Source organism: Bison bison, unplaced genomic scaffold (assembly GCF_000754665.1).
Source record: "Bison bison bison isolate TAMUID 2011002044 unplaced genomic scaffold, Bison_UMD1.0 scf7180017864108, whole genome shotgun sequence".
Classification (NCBI taxonomy): Eukaryota; Metazoa; Chordata; class Mammalia; order Artiodactyla; family Bovidae; genus Bison; species Bison bison.
This window is the reverse complement of record NW_011494680.1, coordinates 4,324,912-4,331,726: the sequence shown is the minus strand read 5'-3', so window position 1 is coordinate 4,331,726 and position 6,815 is coordinate 4,324,912.

The following is a 6,815-nucleotide window of genomic DNA, read 5'->3' as shown; positions in this document are numbered from 1 at the left end:
CACACCCTGAGAATCTATTTTGAAAGCTTCCTTGGGTAATTCTTATGTACTTTGAAGCTTGGGAACTTCTGCTTTATGAGTTTTCTTGGGCTTTTTACACATAGCTCTTTAAAATTCAGTTTTTGGTCTTAACTGTACTTGGGAATGGAGAAGGAAATGGCAACCCACTCCAGTATTCATGCCTGGAAAATCCCATGGACTGAGGAGCCTGGTGGGCTACAATCCATGGGGTCGCAAAGAGTCGGACACGACTGAGCGACTTTTGTGTTCTGTGTACTTGGGAAACAAAAGTGCAAAAACTTTTGCAAAATGCAATCAAATTGTGAATACCAAAGAATTTCTTCAATGGCAACCCACTCCAGAATTCTTGCCTGGAAAATCCCAGGGACGGGGAGCCTGGTGGGCTGCCGTCTATGGGGTCGCACAGAGTAGAACACGACTGAAGTGACTTAGCAGCAGTAGCAGCAGCAGCAGCAGCATGATTTTCTTGAACATGATAAAGTTTGTATAATCAGTAAGTTTTCACTGGTGTATTAACCTAGTGATTTCTACCACAAGTGAGGCAATATCACGTATAGATCTGAGGGCTCTTGGACTAGAACTATGTGTTTTTGGCACCCACGCAGCTACTACCTGTGTGGTCTTGGGCAAATTGCTTATCTCTCTAAGGTCTCAGTTTCTTTCTTTATGTAAAATGGGGAGATTACTAAAACCTTACCTTAGAAGCTCATGTTGAAAGTAAATAAAATTATCCCCATAACACTCTGATACCCTGTTAATCACTCAGTTGTGTCCAACTCTTTGCAACCTTATGGACTGTAGCCCACCAGGATCCTCTGTCCATGGGATGCTCCAGGCAAGAATACTGGAGTGGGTTGCCATTCCCTTCTGCAGGGGAATCTTCCTGACCCAGGGATCAAATCCAGGTCTCCTGCATTGCAGGCAGATTCTGATAATTGTGTGATAAATGTTAACCATAATTACTGGTGTTGTTGAAAAGAAAGTGCTTAAGAACTTTTTCCTCTTTTGTCATAGAGATGTTCAATTTCTCTTCTTCAGGTTAAGACTTTCTGCTACTGTACTTCTAGAATATCCTCAGAGTTCAAAAATTTAAAAAGCTGGTCAAATCTTTTTGAAGATGTAAAAGCTACAGATTTGGATTTTAATTCTTAAAGAAAATCCTTTTAAAGTACTCATTGAATACCAGCCATAAGTATATAGTTCAGAAGGTATATGACTATTCACTGAGTTTACCTAAATTATAAAAAGCCCTAGGTTGAAGAATTAAAAGCCAAATTTAAAATACTTCTTTGAAAGAGTCGAATGTTCTTTTTTTGCATAATGTATTTACCCAAGGAAGCTTACTTAGATGGAGCATCTGGTTTTCAGCACATTCTTGCTTTACACCTATATTTCCAGCTGAAAAGCTCTGAGGTGAAGAAAGGTCAAATGAATTTCCCCACGTCACACACAATGAGTCAGTGATTCAGGCCAGATTGAATCAAGGAGTTTCTTTGGTAGGAGTGTCCAAAAATAAATAGTTAACTGAAAATAAATCTTCATACCTCTGTTTTTAGAGCAAAGAGAAGGGATATATTTGTTATTTTTCACATCTTTATTTAATTTAAATTCCTAAATAAAATAAAACATATTTCTAAATATAACAACTTGAGCATGACTTCCCAACTCTCTTCCAAATAACTGAATTTAGGCTGTTTACTGACTACATTGAATTGGAAATATAACAATTCTGTCTAAGAAATTCTGGCCAATTTGTCATCTGTCTGTCATCTCTCCTCATTTGGAATCATTGTGTTCGTTGTTACCAACTATTCGTTCATCAAAAGTTGATTGAGCATCTACTACGGGCCATCTGAGGCAGGAGATGGATGGGCCCCAGGCTGAACAGTTAATCCCCTGTGGTCAGAAACTCCATAATAGCAGAAACACCAGAAAATCAGGATGATGCAGGAGGCTGGACCCTGCCCAGATAAGAGATGAAAGAATATATATTCCTCATTCTCAAACTCAAGGATGCCTCCCTGACTACAGATATGCAGAAAGGCTCCTTGGAGGTCAAAAGAAAAGGGGCATCACCTCATAGTAAGTGATGCTGAGGCAAGCGGTAGATGACTCCCTCCCTGCCCAGGTAAAGTGAGTGGACATTCACTCCCTGTAGACTGACAGTCCATGACAAGAATAGCAGGACAATTAAGGGAAGAGGCTAGGCCCTGCCCAGACCACAAATTTCTCATTCTCAAAGTCAGGAGACCTCCCCAACCACACATGTGCAGACAAGCTTCTGGGAGGTCAAAGGGAAGTGATGCCAAGAGAGGCTCATCACCCACAGTCCTTTGCAGTAGAATTCATCTTGGCTAAGAGATGCATGAGCACACGTGGGAGGATCCTGAGATACATCGAATACAGACTGTGAATCAGAAAAGTCAAAATGATTGGCCAAAGGAAACCCAGAAGAAATGCCCCATAAATATAATTCAAACTACCATTAGGGCGAGACTGTTCCTCTCTGAACCCACCTTTGTGTATGTCCACATGCACTGTGCTCTTTTCCTCCTAATAAACACATAACCACTTTTTGTTTCTATGTGGGAATTCATTTGTACACAGTTGACAGGCCAGGGCCTTGCCACTGACCCCTGTCCCTGGTGGTCTAGTGGCTAGAATTCAGTGCTCTACTTCTGGCTGCCTGACCTCAGTCTCTGGCTGGGAATTGAAACCCTGCTTCAAACTGCTGCAAGCTGAGGCCACCTGTGATCTCATCTACCCTGACCACTAACCTTCACAGGACTCCACACAAGTATTAACAGAGGCTCACATGACACACGTCTAAATGCTTAATATTGATGAATTAAGTGGGCAAAGTATTCAATAAAATTAGTTCTTCTTCCTACCTTGAAAAGGTACCCTTGTACAAACTTGCAAGGCCTGTTTCAAATTTAGAGTTCTTAATGCCTCAGCATTTTGTGCCAGAAACACAGTCTGAAAACTCACTACCAGCCACCATCCACCTGGTGCCAGTGAACTGCCTCTGGTCTGACAACCATTTGTTTTTTCCCCACTCCTGGCTATATCCTATAATGTGATGGGCAGTGCAGACATGCATTGACTATACCAGTTTACACATTCAAGCACATGCATCGTTCCCCAAATCAGGCACCCGTTGCACCATTCTTTTGACCTCTGACCTCCAATTCCAGGGTAGAAGCTTATGCTGGCCCTGAAAATAGGCTTAGTACCAGGGTCCTTCATGCCTGGGTGTCAGGGTAGTACTTCCAGGCACCGCACCAGGACATCCATGAGGAGAAATTGCTCAGCGGTATAATCTGAGCATATCCTTCTTCTATTGTACAATATCACCACTTTCCATTGTCAACTCAGCATAGGTCCAGTGCTTCAGTCTGATGTTGCCTTGAACATTCCAACCTGAGAGCAAAACTTTCCATGTAAAGGACACTGGGTTAAACGACTCACAGCACTTTTCCATCTCAATACCTTAGTCTGTTTGTCCTTTCTGCTCTCACCTTGGTCCAACTGTAAAAATTCTTATTATCTCTCCCTCCTCTTAATTTTTTTTTGGCTGCACCGGGTCTTATTGCAACATGCAGGTTCTTTGTTGTGGCATGCGGGGTGTTAGTTTGTGGCATGTGGGATCTAGCTCCCTGACTAGGGATCGAACGTGGGCCCCCTGCATTGGGAGTGCTGAGTCTTATCCGTTCCTGTCTTTCATATCATACTTTTCCCTTTATAATTTTATCGTTAGGCTTCCTTGGTGGCTCAGTGGTAAAGAATCCGCCTGCCAATGCAAAAGACTTAAGAGACGCAGGTTCAATCCCTGGGTAGGGAAGATCCCCTGGAAAAGGAAATGGCAACCCACTTCAGTATTCTTGTCTGGGAAATCCCACGGATAGAGGAGCCTGGAAGGCTGCAGTCCATGGAGTGACAGAAGAAATGATTTAGCAACTAAACAATTTTATAGTTATGTTTATATATACAATCTTTCCTAATTTTGGTTGTGGAAGCTTTGAAGACTAGTCTCATGCCATTTATTTACTTTCAATTCTTTGAAGATAGTTTTATTGGTTTTGTAGAATCTTGTTTATTCATTGTAAATAAGCTACACCATAAAAGAGTTCAAAAGGAGTAAAAACTCAGAAATGGTGCCAGTTTTTTTCATGTAGACACATGAATCCATGTACAGAAGTTACACAAAGAGGAGCACTTACTTTTTGCAACTCTTCTTCGTTTAACTATTTTTTGTGTATTCAGTTAATGATTTAGAGATCTACATAGTCCTTTTTAACGACTGCGTATGATTCTGTACTAGTAATATTTGGGAATATATCTAACCAATCTTTCTTACTTGACAGTTTATTCTGTTCTTTATTATCTGTTATGAAAGCACTGAAGACATGGCCTTCATTTAAGATCTTTTCAGGTATGTACAAAAAATAAAAAAGTGAAGGCGCTCAGTCGTGTCAGACTCTTTACCCCGTGGACTGTAGCCTACCAGGCTCCCCAATCCACGAAATTCTCCAGGCAAGAATACTGGAGTGGGTTGCCATTTCCTTCTCCAGGGGATCTTCCCGACCCAGGGATCAAACCTGGGTCTTCCGTATTCCAGGCAGACGCTTTACTGTCTGAGCCACCAGGTACAAGTGACCCCTTATGATATATTCTTAAAACTAATGTTTCCATATAATATCAAAGGAATTGTTTCATTCACTTTTATATCTCTTGGAGCACTGGGTACAAAGCCTTAAAAGCAACAGATATTTCATAAATATTGACTGAATGCATTCAAGAGTAAATTCATGATTGGTTAATTAATATCTATTTACATAACTAATCTAATACAGTATTGTGATTAGATGTTCTGGAAGGAGCCAATCCAGAGCTATGCTACCTTTTTACACAGAAAAAAATTTCAAAAAAAGAAATAGTAAGGCATGAAATAAATAGAGTGAGAGATATTTGGAGTGAACATTACAAGTGTTTATTTGTTCTTCCTTCCCAGCAACGCTATGAGAAGCTGAAACTAATATCATTGCATCCATTTTGCAGAGGAAGCATTTTACCATTAAGACAAATTATTGACCTGAGGCCACGGCATTTACAGTAAGGAGGAGCCTCACATTTTTTCTTGCCACCTCCAGCCCCCTCGCCATGTTTTCTTAAATATGCCACTCTGACTTTTAGCTAAATAACGGTTTTCCACCATTGCATCTTAATAAAGAACTCTGAGTCAAGAACTGGTTTCTTAGAATAGCTGTTTGTACGGAGGATCCTCTTTTACCAGGAAACACAAACTGGAGAAGACTAACAAACTTTGTTTCTTCAGTGACCTCTAACTGACCAGTTACACCTGAGCATGACTAGGCATTTTACTCAAAAACCTGCTTTGCCTTTTTTCCAGCTGGTGAAGACTGCAAGTTTGTTGAAAATTTTATACCTTGTTTAGATGAGGAAGGAATGTGCCCTGCTCACTTAAACTCATGTAGTTCGCTTTAGAACTACCCCATTTTTTGATTAATCCTTAGCAACAAGCATACTGCCTGGACCATGATAGACTGACATACATACATATATACATATATATATACATATACATATACATATACATATACATATATATGTACTTCCCCAGTGGCTCAGCAGTAAAGAATCCTGCAATGCAGGAGGCCCAGGAGTTGTGGGTTCAGTCCCTGGATTGTGAAGACCCCCTGAAGGAGGGCATGGCAACCCACTCCAGTATTCTTGCCTGGAGAATCCCATGAACTGAGGAGCCTGGCAGGCTACAGTCCAGAGTCCTGAAGAGTGGGACACAACTAAAGCAAATTAGCACACATATTAATTTCCATATATATATATATATGCAGAAAGGAAGAGGAGGGAGAGAGTCTAATATCTTCTACAAAGCATTCATCTTTAGCAATGGCTGTTATTGGCTTATTTTTATTTTGATAGATAAAATTTTAATCATCCCTAAGCCTCTACAAGTGACTGATCCAATAAATCAGCTTTCAAATGTTCTTTGTTTGTCTTCCTTTCTCCAAATGCTCCTATTTATATTTTGAAATAGGGGACCCAATCTGAAATTTATATTTTGAAATAGGGGACCCAATCTGAAAGGCTAAGACTTTTTTTTTTTTTATTCTTGAAATGAAAACATTTAAGATGAGTGGGAGAAAATAATTATATTTTAAAAATTATTTAAACAAATAGGCATAAATTGTGCTTAGTCTAACTTTTACAAATATTTGTTTCCTTTGTAGAGACAAGCTTAAAAATGTTTTCTATCACTATAAAAATATAATCAAGCTGAAATAATTATCCATTCATCCTCTCACCCAGACATATTATTTTCAGTGAATTGACCACATGGTGAAGATTTATTGTTGTTGTATTTTAGTCACTAAGTCATGTCCGACTCTTTGTGACCCCAACAACTGCAACATGCCAGGCTTCCCTGTCCTTCGCTGTCTCCTGGAGCTTGCTTAAACTCATGTCCATTGAGTTAGTGATGCTATCTAACCATCTCATTCTCTGCCTCTTCCTTCTCCTCTTGCCTTCAATCTTTCCCATCATTAGAGTCCTTTCCAATGAGCTGGCTTGTCGCATCAGGTTTCAATTTTAAATATTATAAACAATTATTCACTTAATATATATCATAGAATTCATGCAAATTTGAGTTTGGGAGAAAAAAGTAGTGTTGATCCCTACAGCTAACATAAATAGTATGTTCTATAGAATAATAGTGGAAGTTATTGGCATATTGTATGATAGCTAGAACACAT